The sequence below is a fragment of the Scyliorhinus canicula genome, chromosome 2 (genome assembly GCF_902713615.1).
Source record: "Scyliorhinus canicula chromosome 2, sScyCan1.1, whole genome shotgun sequence".
NCBI lineage: Eukaryota > Metazoa > Chordata > Chondrichthyes > Carcharhiniformes > Scyliorhinidae > Scyliorhinus > Scyliorhinus canicula.
Window position 1 is genome coordinate 168262687 of NC_052147.1, and position 16033 is coordinate 168278719.

At 46.1% G+C, this 16033-nt stretch overlaps 1 protein-coding gene across 4 annotated transcripts in view; it reads left to right on the forward strand.

The window, feature by feature from the left end:
• Nucleotides 1-16033, forward strand: part of LOC119961672 (diacylglycerol kinase beta) — a 797376-nt gene that overhangs the window by 418114 nt on the left and 363229 nt on the right. The window lies entirely within an intron of this gene.

Genomic DNA, 16033 nt, shown 5'->3' on the forward strand with positions numbered 1-16033 from the left:
AGAAGAATAAGGGAGGAGTTAGGAAACCTGGTGGGTCGGGTGAGATAGTATAGTTTAGGTTAGTTTAGGCGGGATCAGCGAGAGGAAGAGGAGGGACAGGGGAATTGTGTGTATAAGTCATGTTGGCTGGCTGTGGTTGTTGGTGGGGGGGGAGGGGGGGGTGGTGTTATTTACGGAGTTATGTTGACATTTATATTTGTTGTTATAAAATCATAAATGCCTTAATAAAATGTTTATTTTTAAATGAAGGGGAACCTAGTAGGGAAGACAGTTCAACAGCAATGGCAGCAGTTTTGGGGGGTTATTCGGGAGGCACAATAGAAATTCACCCTGAGGAGGAAACATGCTAAGCTGAGGACAAGGCAACCATGGCTGACCAGGGAAGTCAAGAACAGCATAAAAGCAAAGAAAAAAGCATACAATATGGTGAGAATTAGTGGGAAGCCTTTAAAAGCGAGCAGAGGACAAGTAAAAAAGCTATAAGGGAGGGAGAAGATGAAATATGAGTGTAAGCTAGCTAGTAATATAAAAAAGGATTGCAAGAGTTCTTTTCGGTATATAAAAGGTAAGAGAGGGGCAAGAATGGACATTGGACCACTGGAAAATTAGGCTGGCGAAGTGGTAATATGGAACAAAGAAATGGTAGAGGAACTGAATAGGTACTTTGCATCAGACCTCACAGTGGAAGACACCAGTGGCATACCCGAACTTCAAGAGAGTCAGGGATTAGAGGTGAGTGAAATGGTCATTATTAAGGAGAAGGTGGGGGGGGGGGGAAGTAAAAAGGGATCTGCAAAGATGGAATACACTCCCACTCTCTCTCGCGGGGAGAGTCCAGACGATCAAAATGAACGTACTGCCCAGGTTCCTCTTCCTGTTTAGATCCATTCCGATCTACATCCCCAAGGCCTTTTTCAAAGTGCTGGACAAACATATCATGGCTTTCGTATAGGGGGGTAAAAATGCTAGGATCCCAAAGAAGGTCCTACAAAAAACAAAATCCGGGGGGGGCTAGCCCTCCTGAATCTACAATTCTACCACTGGGCGGCAACAGCCGAGCGAGTAAGGAGATAGATCCAGGAGCCAGAAGCCGAGTGGGTGCGTGCGGAGGAGGCCTCCTGCACGGGGACCTCCCTCCGGGCCCTCGCCACGGCAGCACTCCCATCCCCACCCAAAAAACACTTCAGCAGCCCGGTGGTGACAGCCACCCTCCAATCCTGGAACCAACTGCGGCAGCAATTTGGCCTGACCAAAATGTCGGACAAGGCTCCCATCTGCAACAACCATAGGTTCACACCAGCACTGACTGATGCCACCTTCAAAAGGTGGAGGCAGGACGGGGGGACACTGACAATCAGGGACCTATACACAGACGACAGGATCGCAACACTGGACGAACTGACAGAGAAATTTCGGCTAGCCGGGGGGAACGAGCTACGGTACCTGCAGCTCAAAAACTTCTTACGAAAGGAGACAAGGACGTACCCACAACCGCCACGACAGACACTACTGGAAGACCTACTGGACGCAAGTATCCTAGAGAAAGGGAACTGTAGCGACATGTATGACCGACTGGTAGAAAGGACGACACTGTACTGGACGCAACAAGAATGAAATGGGAGGACGACCTGGGGATTGAGATAGGGTGGGGACTCTGGAGCGAAGCACTGCATAGGGTCAACTCCACCTCCACATGCGCAAGGCTCATCCTGACGCAACTAAAAATGGTACATAGAGCCCACTTAACAAGAAACCGTATGAGTAGGTTCTTCCCGGAGGTGGAGGACAGATGTGAACGGTGCCAAAGAGGCCCGGCCAACCACGCCCACATGTTCTGGTCTTGCCCCAGACTTGTGGAGTACTGGACAGCCTTCTTCGAGGCTATGTCCAAAGTGGTGGGGGTGAGGGTGGAGCCATGCCCGATAGTGGCGGTCTTCGGGATTTCAGACCAGCCTGATCTATTCCTGGGGAGGAGGGCGGACGCCCTTGCCTTTGCCTCCCTAATCGCCCGCCGTAGAATCCTGTTTGGCTGGCGGTCAGCAGCACCGCCCAGAGCTGCAGACTGGCCGTCTGACCTCTCGGAATCTCTTCAAATGGAGAAAATCAAATTCGCCATCCGAGGGTCAGACGACGGCTTCCACAGAACATGGGAGCCATTCATGCAATTGTTCCGGGACCTGTTTGTGGCCAACGAACAAGAGGAAGAATAGTCGGGTGGCCAAGAATCAGGGGAAAATGGACGGGAATCGGGGGAAGGTAACGGGGGGGGGAGAAGAGAGGGCTACGTTTTCGTTATGGGGGTTTGATGGCAAGCTAAGGCCCAAAACCAAACTGTAAATAAATGCCTATAAACATGTGCCTCGGCCATATTGGGGAATGTAAAATATGTATGCCGGCTAAAGGGGCGGCCACAGTTGTTATTATGAAGATGCTTACCTGTAAATATACATGTTAATTTTTGCGTGTTTTTTTCTAATAATTTGTAATTTGTTGGATATAAAATATGAAAACTCAATAAAAAAACATAAAAAAAAAAAGATTTTAGAGTATTATTAAGGATGAGGTTGTAGAGTACTTAAAAGTGCATGGTAAAATAGGATGAGTCAGCACGGATTTGTCAATGGGAGGTCATGCCTGCCAAATGTGACAGGACAGTGGTTAACACTGCTGCCTACAGCGCACGGGGCACGGGTTTGATTCCGACCTCTGGTATTTGTCTGTGTAGAGTTTGCATGTTCTCCCTGTGTCTGCGTGGGTTTCCTCCGGATGCTCCGGTTTCCTCCCACAGTCCAAAGGTTAGGTGGATTGGCCGTGACAAATTGTCCCTCAGTGTCCAAATGTTAAGTGGGGGTTACAGGAATTGAGTGGGGAATTGGGCCTAGGTAGGACGTTCTTTCGGAGGGTCGGTGTAGACTTGATGGGCTAAATGGCCTCTTTCTGTGCTGTAGGGATTCTATTCTATGAAATCTGTTAGAATTCTTTGAAGAGGTAACAAGGAGGTTAGACAAAGGTGAACCAGTGGACGTGATCTATTTGTATTTCCAGAAGGCCTTCGACAAGGTGCCATATAGGAGGCTGCTAAATTAGATAAGAGCCCATGGTTTTAGGGGCAAGGTACTGACATGGATCGAGGACTGGCTGACTGGGATAAGGCGGAGAGTGGGGACAAAGGGGTCTTATTCAGGATGGCAGCCTATGACTAGCGGCGTTCCGCAGTGATCAGTATTGGGACCATAGTTATTCACAGTGTGGAAGAAGAAACTGAGAGCATTGTTGGTAAGTTTGCAGATTATACAAAGATCTGTAGAGGGAAACGTTGTGTTGAGGAAGCAGAGAGGCTGCAAAAAGACCGTGACAGGCTTGGAGAGTGGGCACATGGAATACAGTGTGGAACAATGTGAAGTTATGCACTTTGGTAGAATAAATAGAGGCATAGACTATCTTCACATTGGGAAAAGACTCCAGAAATCAAAAGCACAAAGGGACTTAGGAGTCCTAGTTCAGGATTATCTTAAGGTCAGCGTGCAGGTTCAGTCGGCAGTTAGGAAGGCAAATGGAATGCTGGCATTCATGCCGAGAGGGCTAGAATACAAGGATACGGATGTACTGTTGAGGTTGTTTGAGGCTCTGGTCAGACTCCATTTGGAATATTGTGAGCAGTTTTATGCACCATATCTAAGGAAGGATGTGCTGGCCTTGGAGACGGTCCAGAGGATATTCACAAGAATGATCCCCGAAATGAAGGACTTGTCATATGAGAGCATATGCACTCGAAGGGAGTTTAGAAGGATGAGGGGGGGATCCCATTGAAACTTACAGAATTTCCCTCCTTGCACTGATCTACTTTTCTCTTGACTCTCTCCCATCCTTTTCTGAGATCACTCATCCAAGAGACCAACTGGTGCTTCTGCAATCCCATTTCCAGTAAACTGCTGACCACTCAATTTCTCTTCCTACAATGCAAGTAGCTGACATGTTAAATGTCTCACCTGGTTCGCCCCTCCTTTTATATGCCGCCATTACCACCCTCCTCAAAAAAAGCTGACTTGATCCCATTGACCTTGAATCCTAACACCTAAACCCAACGGCAGGCTTTCATGCAACTGCTGGTATGAAGCATTCCAAATATGTGTCCATCTCTGCCGCAGCACAGAACCAGCCCGAACTAACATCATAAGCAACATCCTCTGTGAAATTACTGTATTATTCATCCTTGTCCTCTGTGGCCTTTGAATTTTTAACGCACAACCACCCCATTCTCATCCAAAACTTCTCTGATGTCCAGATCAGTAATACTACCCTTTCTTGGCTTTACTCTTAACTATTTGATCATAGACAGAATACTGCTCTCCCTGACCATTAGAGCCCCCAAAAGACTTATCGTGAGCCCCTTCCTCTTCCCCATCTACATTCTGCCCCATTTGTGTTTGAGATTAACTTGAGAGAAACTTTTGAAATATGCTCCACTGACCAAGATAGTGGCCAGAGCATTCAACAATATTCAGAAAGAGGCATAAATAGACCAGCTGGTCAATCCAACCTGTCCTATCATAATCCCTCAGAGCAAAATTGAATAGAAAATATTGGCATTACAGTTGACAATGGTGAATGTTGACAAGAAGGCATGGCCAAAATTGGCATTTTGTCAAAAGGAAGTAAGATTTAAGAAATTACATTCACTTTTGGTATCGCCTCATTCGCAAGTTTGGAGAGGTATATTATCGATTAGTATTAGGCATATATAATACAAACACCGTAAATCAAATTTAACTTCCATCGCAAAATATACCCAGTTTATTTTCAGTAAAATGGTTGTGTAAAGTGACATTTCATTTTGGTAATATACTTCAATCAGCCTTCTATCCCAAACATGTTTGGTTCAAACAAATACTCACTAAAAAATCATAAATTGTCATGTATTAATATTTATTTTCAAGAGAAAATGCACTTGTAGTGGATTCATGTACAGAGAATAAACAATGTTTCTCTGTAAGAGGTCCACAATAGACCATGACTAATACAACGAATTTCACGTACCGATTTTAAACAGAGCAGCAACATTGACGGTTTTATATATGGTAGTGTAGTACACATGGATAATTACATGGTTATTAAATATAGGCTGACAAACCAGCGAAAGCAGTTTACAAAAAAAAATTCACAAGCCATTTATATTTTAAGGTTTTTTTCATGTTCTAAATAAACCTTGAGTGAATGTTTTTTGCATGCACCTGAGGCATTCAAATGAATGATTCACAACAGCAAATCAATTGAGTTTTTTTAAAATTCAGTTATAACTATTTATCAGAACATTGGGTGATTAACTTGTTACTTACAATTGTATAATAAATAATGTGTTTATATTTTTGATAGTATTGCATGATGTGTGCAGTATATGGAGTAGTCTGCTCTACTTGTGATAGTTTAATTAAACAAACAGAAGAAATCCCAACTATTAGAACAATGCAGTGGTTATTCACCCATGCTGCACTTACACAATGTTTAAAATCTACTCGTGACTTTGATACTTTCATATAACCTTTTGTCATAGAACCAGTTGCTCATTCTACTTTTCTTCATTGTGGTATATTGAAGGTTACATCAATAAGTTTGTTGCTGTTTTGACTTTGAGCAGCACTCCTGCTCTTAGTCAGAAGATTGTGACTTTGAGCCCTAGTCGAAGATGTAACTTTTTCAGCGTAGTACTGAGCTGGCATTGTTGGAGGTTCAGTTTTTCAGAACATTGAACTGCCTATTCTGGTAGTTTAGGTGGATGATAATTAATTATTTGAAGAAAAGCAGGGAATTCTGGCCAACATTACTCCCTTAACCAATTACCAAAAAACTATTGTTTATCTCCTTATTGTATAATGCACACAATATCTGCCTTAGGGGATTTTCACAGTAACTTCATTGCAGTGTTAATGTAAGCCTACTTGTGACACTAATAAAGATTATTTTATTTAGCTATATTACAACAGTGACAGTTCATGTAGATTCAGTGCCCTGTTTACAAACCAAGTATCCTGTATGCTTTCTTAACTGTGTTATCAATTTGCCCTGTTGTGTTAAAGGATTTGTAAATAATCACGCCCAGGACCTACTTTTATTGCAAGCCTTTCAAACTATACCATATAGATTAGACTGCCCTCTGATACAACCGCCCTTCTAAACCATAGATAGTTAACCAAAAAGCTGTGAAAGCAATAAGCTACGTTTGTACATTTGAAGCAGTGTTGCAATTTTCAAATTTAGAAAGAATGGTGGTTTCAAAATGTTATGATATGAAAACCAAACTAATGAGGTTACTCAGCTTACTTCATTACCATATTCATCTTAAGATAACAAATGTATTGTCCCAAATAACTTGAGAAAGTAATTGCCTTTTTTTGATCTAAAAATGTATTTAATAATTACCCAGGTTGCTTAATGAAACTGCCTAATTAGCATAACTTTGTTGTGCTACTTTTATTAAAGTAACAAGCCTCCTTTCCAATTGCATTGAGACAGAAGTCAGTAGCTGTTGTGAAAAGTTCTAATACTATTGTCACTACTTTCACCCATTTCAATACTTCAGTGCATTACCAAAGAAGCAAGTGTGCAGCAGTGTTTTGAATGGTACAAAGCAAATTTTGTATCTAGTGTTAAACTCTACATTTTGCCTTCTATTGTGAACAATTTGCACTGTGGCTGAGACATGTACATTACACTTAAGATTTGATTATGTCTGCAACTTAAGACTTGATTGGGAAGGAGGGGTTCCATTTCATGAAACACTGGCACTAGTACTGGACAGGAAACACTGTACATGTTCCCCTGGGATGAGCTCAACTCGAACTGCAGTGGCACTGGTATCCTAGCAGAAAGAGTAAAAAGAGCCATGGATAGGACTTCCAACTTAGTTGGTAGAAGAAATAAGAGATGAGGATAAAGGTTACACTAGTTTAAGGAACAACAATAGCATGCACGGAACAAACACAGATAAAAAGACATATGGATAAAAGGACTGTCAAAATAAAGTAAAGGAATAACTATTGAAGACAAATTAATCTGTCTGCACAGCAATGGAAACAGCATCCAAGTGAAATGGGGGAACTGGAAGCAAGAATCCAGAGTAAGGGACAAGATGTAGTAGGGATAATAGAAGCATAATTAGATAAAGAACAGGGCTGACAACTAAATATTGCAGGTTTTACTATGATTAGAATGGACAGGGAAGGAGCAACAGGATAGCTGTACTGATTAGATATAACATTATGACTGTCGATAAAAAGGACATACCTAACAGAAAAATATATCCCAGTAAAAGCAAGAACAAAGTAGCCAATGATGAAACACCGGAGATGAATGACGAAATAAGAGCTAAATTGTGAGTAAAGAAAATCTATGTAGGAAAAGGAGGAGAGGATGATGAAAGGTATTACAAAAATGTTGGGAAACAAATGAACCAAGTAATTTGGAAAGCCAGGAGAAACTACAGAATTAAATTATCAAAGAATATGAAAGTAAATCTATATTTTGTCCATCCAAACTGTTTTGATTGGTCAGTTTAAGGGGTGCATCTGTTGATGGATTTATTTGGTTGGCAACATCTGGCACGGGCAGAGGTGCATGGATGTGAGCACATGATGCATATGTGAATGATGGTGAGTGTTGGAAGAGAACAAAAATACGTGGAGCCCAGTAACAAAGTCATCCAGGCTGCAGAATTTGTTTCTGAGGGGTGTTGTGGGAAGGATGGGGCAGCATGGGAGGAATGTACAGGTGATGGCATGGGAGTGGAATGGGAGGAATGAATGAGATGATGAAATTAGAGAAGTATGATAAAATGGCCGGGACAATTATTTGATGGAACTGATTTTTTGAAAGCTATAATGTGCACTAAAAATGTAGACTTATTAGATTTGTATTTAAGTGTTTAAAAAGCTGTAAGATGAATTCAAAGAATGCATTAACATTGATGCTATAAAAGAGGATGATAACAGTCTAAACCCTCCAGAGTTTGTCCATAGTCTAACTCCAATAAGCATGCCACCACACAAACTTAGATTTAAGGAAAGAATAGTTACAATGTTACTATGGAACGTGAATCCTAAACAAAGCCGTTGTCATGCAACACGATTGATAGTTTTGAAACTGTTTTTTCTGATAATAGATCTTGAAATTATAACAGGCTTATTTCAAGGAAGTAAAGAGGTTGATTTTACAAGGAGGCGGATTTCTCACTCCAAGACCTGAAAGTCGGTCAGCACCTCGCTTACTTTGAACTCCAGCTACCCTGTAACAATTTACACGTGGGCAACCTTAATGAGTGTGGAATAGTATCTCTCTCTCCTTCTTTCTCTCTCTGCATCCCCCCAACAAGTACTGATAAAGCTGCAAGGCCACCCACCTCCTTCCGCCTTCCACCAAAAAGTTGAGAAGGAGACGAATGAGTCCCTAAGTGGAAGTTAATTGTGTCCACGTAAGAGCCTCATCAGACCTATGAGAGGGCATGTTGCCCCCTCCTCTTGTAATATGGGGAGCAGGTCAGCGGTGGACCAGAAAGCGGATGGGATGGCCACTCGCTCTATTTTACTTGAACCCCTCCACCTTCAGATATATCAGCAGGCTCCATAAAATTCAGTCAAGTATTTATTCCTCATAGTACCGAATCCATCAGATGTAAACTTGCCTTTACAACTCCGGAGAAAATGGTTTCCAAATAAAATGTCATATTCTGTGACTGTAAACAAGCCACAAGGCGAGCCAATTTTTAAATTTCTATTTCTAGGCCTGTTCTAATCAAGGACAGCTTTCTGCAACGTTTTCCAGAGCGAGAAGTTTTGATTCTTTTAAAATCTTTGGTGAAAAAATAATGAGAAATCCTGTATTCAAAGAGGTACTGTTGCAATAAAGTTGCTAATTTGACCGCAATTGTTTTGCAGGTCTCAGCTTTTAGGAAAGTGTTATACAGACACAAATTACAATTTGCTCACAATGGGACTCTTTTTCTGGGCGGTAAATCAGGCCCATTGTTTCAGGTCAGCAACCTTTCAGCAGAATGCATACCAAACTGGCTCCCAAATAGGGTTGAGACTGAAGGTAGTTCATCTGACAAGCAAAAGGTGGAAAGTGGCGTTCACAGGAATTGCATCTGGTGCCATGTTGTTCACCATTTGCATGAACAATTTGGACGCTAATAAAAATTGCAATTTCAAAAGTTGTACGTTTCTGTACACCTTTTAAAAAAATAAATTTAGAGTACCCAATTAATTTTTTCCAATTAAGGGGCAATTTAGCGTGGTCAATCCACCCAGTCTGCACATCTTTTGGGTTGTGAGGCGAAACCCACGCAAACATAGGTAGAATGTACAAAGTCCACACGGACAATGGCCCAGAGCCGGAATTGAACCTGTGACCTCGGCGTCATGAGGCAGCTGGGCTAACCCACCATGCTGCCGTTACTGAACACCTATTCAGGTGCATTGTTTTACAGAGGAGGACTGTGGCAAAATGTATGTTAATAAATCTTAATAAATGCACACAATGGGCATGTAAGTGGCAATGAATTTCAGTAGAAGAATAGAGAGAGCACATATGCCGTTTGGATTGTTGGAAAGATGGAGGTTGAGGGGGGACCTGATTGAGGTATACAAAATTATGAGAGGTATGGACAGGGTGGATAGCAACAAGCTTTTTCCAAGAGTGGAAGTGTCAATTACAAGGGGTCACGATTTCAAGGTGAGAGGAGGAAAGTTTAAGGGAGATGTGCATGGAAAGTTTTTTACGCAGAGGGTCGTGGGTGCCTGGAACGCTTTGCCAGCGGAGGTGGTAGAGGCGGGCACGATATCTAGACAGATATATGGACGGGCGGGGAACAGAGGGAAGTAGATCCTTGGAAAATAGGTGACAGGTTTAGATAAAGGATCTGGATCGGCGCAGGCTGGGAAGGCCGAAGGGCCTGTTCCTGTGCTGTAATTTTCTTTGTTCTTTGTTATTGTGGTGAATTATATGCCTCGTAATTCACACTGTATTGCCTTGCGTGTATTGTGTCCTTGTGGGATCTGTATACGAGCCGTTGCACGGCTCTGCCCATAGCGGGAGATGAGGAGTTTGTACTGGGCTCCACCCTTGGCTCCGCCTATGGGTCCTCCCACTAACCGGAAGTATAAAGTACTGCAGCCGTAAGCCTGCTCTGAGTTCCTCTGGTCGCAGGCTTGCTTAGTTGTAAGACTATTAAAACCACAGTTTACTTCCAATTATTAATAGTCTTAGAAAACTTGAAGAAAACTACTATGGAATCAGCCTTCAAACCTGACCGACTAGAACTCGACCCGCAGGCTGCAGAGGCGAAGGAAATCTTCCTACACTGGCTTTGATATTTCAAGGCCTACCTGGCTGAATCAAGCACTTCCGAAACTACAGAGGAGCAGAAACTCAGCCTACTGTACGCACGGGTGAGCCATCGTATCTCTACGCAACTTAATTGTACTACCTCATATACGGAGGCCCTGGCCATGCTCGACCGAATGTACGTGCGGCCCATCAACGAGGTCTACGCGTGGCACATATTCACGACCCGCTGCCAGCGCCCCGCGGAGTCGCTGGAAGACTTTCTGCGCGATTTAAAAGCCTTAGCTCGGGACTGCAATTTTCAGGCTGTAACAGCCGCCCTGCATATGGAACTCGCTGTCCGTGATGTATACGTTACAGGGCTCAGGTCCAACTATGTGCGCCAACGATTGCTTGAGAAAGGGGCCCAGAACTTGGAGGACACTGTAGAGTTAGCTACATCCGTGGAGGTCTCGTTCCACAGTCTGACCTCGTTCCCCGTGGACCAAGCGACCCCATCATGGGCCCCCGACCAGCGACTGCCCCAGGCCTGCGCCGCGTGGCCACCCACTCACTATGCAGCACCAGCGTGCCATTTTTGTGGGTAGCCCCAACAGTCACGGCAGCACTGCCCGGCCCGCAACGCGACCTGCAGCAGCTGCGGTCGCAAAGGACACTATGCCCGGGTATGCCTAGCAAAGTTGAAATTCCAAACTCCCCCGCAGTCCAGAGCACTCGCCTCCCAAACTCGCAGTCCCCGTAATGCTGCAGCGAGTATGCCGACTCCGCCCCCACCCGACATGTCCGACTCATGGGGGCCGCCATCTTGGCAACCCTCCTCCACACGGCATGCCACGGGCGACTCATGGGGGCCGCCATCTTGGACGCCATCTTCCTCGCCGCCTGCCACGTGCGATCCACGGGGGCGGCCATTTTGGGCCCCATCCACTCCAGCCTCCGAACCTCATCTCGAAGACTGCGACCTCAGCGGACAGTGATCACGGGGCCACTCCAGCACAGCTGATCGAGCCGCCGACTACTCGCAACTCAGCGCAGTCACGTTGGACCAGTCGCGTCCGAAACACCTCCAGAACTCGATGATGACCTTTAAAATCAACGGGTACAGGACACCGTGCCTCTTCGACTCCGGGAGCACTGAGAGCTTCGTACACCCTGAACTGGTAAGACGCTGTTCGCTCCCTATCTTCCCTGCACTGCAAACTATCTCCCTCGCCTTGGGCTCACACTCTGTTCACAAACAAGGGCGCACCGTCGCGACCCTTACGATTCAGGGCGCCAGCTACTCTAATTTCCAGCTGTACGTACTCCCCGAACTCTGCGCCCCACTTTTACTGGGACTCGACTTCCAGTGTAATCTCAAGAGCTTCACACACCGCTTCGGCGGACCCGTACCTCCACTCACTATCTGCAGTCTAGCGACGCTCAAAAACGACCCCCTTCCACTCTTTGCTAACCTCACGCCGGACTGCAAACCTGTAGCCACTCGCAGCAGGCGGTATAGCCTGCAGGACAGGGTGTTTATCAGAACTGAGGTCCAGAGGCTCCTACGTGAGGGAGTCATAGAGGCCAGTAACAGCCCCTGGAGAGCTCAGGTGGTCGTCAAGACCGGGGAAAAATTCCGAATAGTAGTGGACTATAGCCAAACCATTAACCGGTTCACGCTCCTCGATGCATACCCCCTCCCCAGGATTGCAGACATGGTTAATCAGATCGCCCAGTACCGCATCTTCGCCACGCTGGATCTGAATACCACCAGCTCCCAATCCGCCTGGAGGACCGCCATTACACGGCGTTCGAGGCAGATAGCCGCATCTTCCATTTCTTCCGGGTTCCCTTTGGCATCACGAATGGGGTCTCGGTGTTCCAACGAGCAATGGACTGAATGGTGGACCAGTACGGGCTGTTGACCGCGGTTCCGTACTTGGATAACGTCACCATCTGCGGCCATGATCAGCAGGACCATGATGCCAACCTCCACCGATTTCTCCAAACTGCCCAGAAACTTAACCTCACTTATAACACGGAGAAATGCGTTTTCCGCACGACCAGGCTAGCCATCCTCGGTTATGTCGTGGAAAACGGAGTCCTGGGCCCCGACCCGGACCGTATGCACCCCTCTTACAACTCCCTCTCCGTCATTGTCCCAGGGCCCTCAAGAGGTGCCTGGGATTTTTCTCTTCTTATGCCCAATGGGTCCCTCAGTATGCGGACAAATCCCGCCCACTATCTAAGGCCACACTCTTTCCTCTGTCAGCTGAGGCGCGCCAGGCCTTCAACTGCATCAAGGAGGACATCGCCAAAGCGGCCATGCGGGCGGTGGATGAATCCGTCCCCTTCCAGGTGGAAAGCGATGCCTCAGCGGTTGCTGTCGCAGCCACTCTGAATCAGGCAGGGAGACCAGTCGCCTTCTTCTCTCGAACCCTCTCCGCTTCGGAACTTCGACACTCCTCGGTCTAAAAAGAAGCCCAAGCCATTGTGGAAGCTATACGACACTGGAGGCACTACCTCACAGGTAGGAGGTTCACCCTCATCACCGACCAAAGATCGGTTGCCTTCATGTTTGACAACTCGCAAAGGGGCAAAATTAAAAATGATAAAATCCTGCGGTGGAGGATCGAACTCTCCACCTACAATTACGATATTATATATTGACCGGTGAAGCTCAACGAGCCCCAGATGCCCTGTCCCGCGGCACGTGCGCCAGCGCGCAAGACGACCGCCTGAAAGCTATCCACAATGACATCTGCCACCCGGGGGTCACCCAGCTCGCCCACTATGTCAAAGCCCGAAATCTGCCTTTCTCCACCGAGGCGGTAAAAGCCATCACAAGGGATTGCCCGATCTGCCCACCTAGTAAAGGCATCCCGGCCCTTTGAACGCCTGAGCATCGATTTCAAAGGGCCACTCCCCTCGACCAATCAAAATGTGTACTTTTTGAACGTCATCGATGAGTTCCCCCGCTTCCCGTTTGCCATCCCGTGCCCCGATATGACCTCCCACACAGTCATTAGGGCCCTGCACAGTATCTTCACCCTGTTCAGTTTCCCCAGCTACGTACACAGCAACAGGGGTTCGTCCTTTATGAGCGACGAGCTGCGTCAGTACCTGCTCGACAAGGGCATCGCCTCGAGCAGGACTACCAGCTACAACCCCAGGGGGAACGGGCAGGTGGAGAGGGAGAACGCGACGGTCTGGAAGACCGTCTTACTGACCTTGTAGTCCAGGAATATCCCGACCTCCCCTGGCAGGAGGTCCTCCCCGACGCTCTCCATGCTATTAGGTCACTCCCATGCACCGCCACCAACCAAACCCCTCACAAACGACTATTTGTTTTTTCTAGGGGCACTACCATGGGGGTTTCGCTCCCAGCCTGGTTGAGGATATCGGGCCCGGTTCTCCTCCAGAAGCACGTCCGGGCACACAACACTGATCCGCTCGTAGAAAAAGTGCTACTACTCCATTCGAACCCCCAATACATCTTCATTGAATACCCCGACGGCTATCAGGACACTGTTTCACTCCAGAACCTGGCGCCTGCAGGATCCAACTCCACCACCACTACCGCCAAGGTACCCCCCACACTATACCCCACCCAACCCCCTGCGCCCCCGCACCTATAGGTTCACTGCCCATGCGCCACGTCCCCGCACCTATAGGTTTCCTGCGTCGCCCGTCATACCGATCAGGTATGAAGCTCGGACCGAATCACCCCCCCGGAGTTCACCATCATACCCTCACCGACCGCCACCACCCAGCCACCCGAAGAGGCTGCTACCCCGGTGCTCCGCCGATCCCAAAGGACAACTCGGCCACCGGACCGGCTCAATTTGTAGACCTGTCACCCCCGCCGGACTTAATTTTTTTCCAGTGGGTGAATGTGGTGAATTTTATGCCTCGTAATTCACACTGTATTGCCTTGCGTGTATTGTGTCCTTGTGGGCTCTGTCTGTGAGCCGTTGCACGGCTCTGCCCATAGGGGGAGATGAGGAGTTTGTACTGGGCTCCACCCTTGGCTCCTCCCACTAACCAGAAATATAAAGTACTGCAGCCGTAAGCCTGCTCTCAGTTCCTCTGGTCGCAGGCTGGCTTAGTTGTAAGACTATTAAAACCACAGTTTACTTCCAATCGGGTGTCTAATGAATTGATGGTCACATCAGTTATGTTCTTTGTTGTCTTGATAGAGTTAGGAGGAGAGGGATCTGGTCGTGCAGTTACACCAATCACTAAAAGTAGTGAGCCAGGTCAATAAGGACATAAATAAGGCAAACTAAGCACCGGGATTAATTTCTAGAGGAATAAAATTAAAAAGCAGCAATGTTGTGTTAACTTTCTATAGGACCTTGGTTATACCACACTAGGAGTAAGTACTTTGAACAGTTCTGGTCTCCAGTTTATGAAAAGGAGAAGATGTAAAATAGATTTACTTGGTTGATGCTTTGAAGTTATACTCATCAGGAAAGATTGAACAGCTTGGGGTTTTTTCTCCAGAAAAGCCAAGACTGAGAGGTGACCTTTATTCGGTCATTCATGTGCTATGGATATTGCTGACAAGACCAGCATTTATTGCCCATCTCTAAATGCCCTCAAGAAGGTGGTGGTGAGCTGCCTTCTTGAACTGCTGTGGACCATGTGGTGTGCTGAAGTCTGGAGCCAAGTGATCCTGGCAGGGCATCATTGGGCAAATTGGGTGAGTAGGTGCCATTTGCTAGCTCTGCTGCTGACACCTTCTGCCAATTTGCTGCTGATTGAGAGTAGACTGATGAGCGGTAATTAGTCGGATTGGAGACATCCTGCTTTCATAGACAGGACTTAATTAGAAATGTTCCACTTTGTCAAGTAGGTTATGTGTTATATAGCTGAATTGGAGCAGGTTGGCTAATGACACAATAGTTCTGATCAAAACTTTAGATTTTGAAAGGGTTGATAAGTCGAGGACTTGGAGAAGAGGAATAAGTTAGAAATGCACTTTTTCCATTAGTAGAGGAATCAATAACCAGGGGGCACAGATTTAAGGTAAGTGGTAGAAGGCTAAGAGGGGAGGTGAGGAGACGCATTTTCACCCAATCTGGCGGGAGCCCAGAACGCATTGCCTGAAAGGATGGTTGAGTCAGAAACTCTTGTGACGCTTAAGAAGTATTTAGATATTCACTTGTGCTGTTTGAACCTCCAGGGCTAAGGGCCAAGTGCTGGAAAATGAGATTTGTGGAGTCAGATCTTTGCTGACCAGCGTGGACAAGGTGGGCTGAATGGCCTCCTGTGTTGTAAACGCTTCTGAATCAATGAAGATATTTCCAGTTGAGGTGGAGACCAGAACCAGTGATCATAAATATAAGAGAGTCACTATATTAATCCAATAGGGAATTCAGGAGAAATCTCTTCCGCCCTCCCCCCCCCCCCCCCCTCCCCCCAGAGAATGGTTAGAATGTGAAACCCACTACCCAAGGAGTAACTAAGGCAACAAGCATTGATGCATTTAAGGAGAAGCTAACTAAACACGTGAGGGAAAAAGTAACAGAAGGACTGTTAATGGGATTAGATGAGGAAGTGGGAGGAGCTCATGTGGAGGATAAATAATGGTTTGGATGTGTTGGATCGAATTACTACTTTCTGCACTGCCATGCTGTTATGATGTGCAACAGCTTTTACTTAAGCCATGTTTAGTGTTTACTATACATTATGTTCATATTTCTTTCTTGTT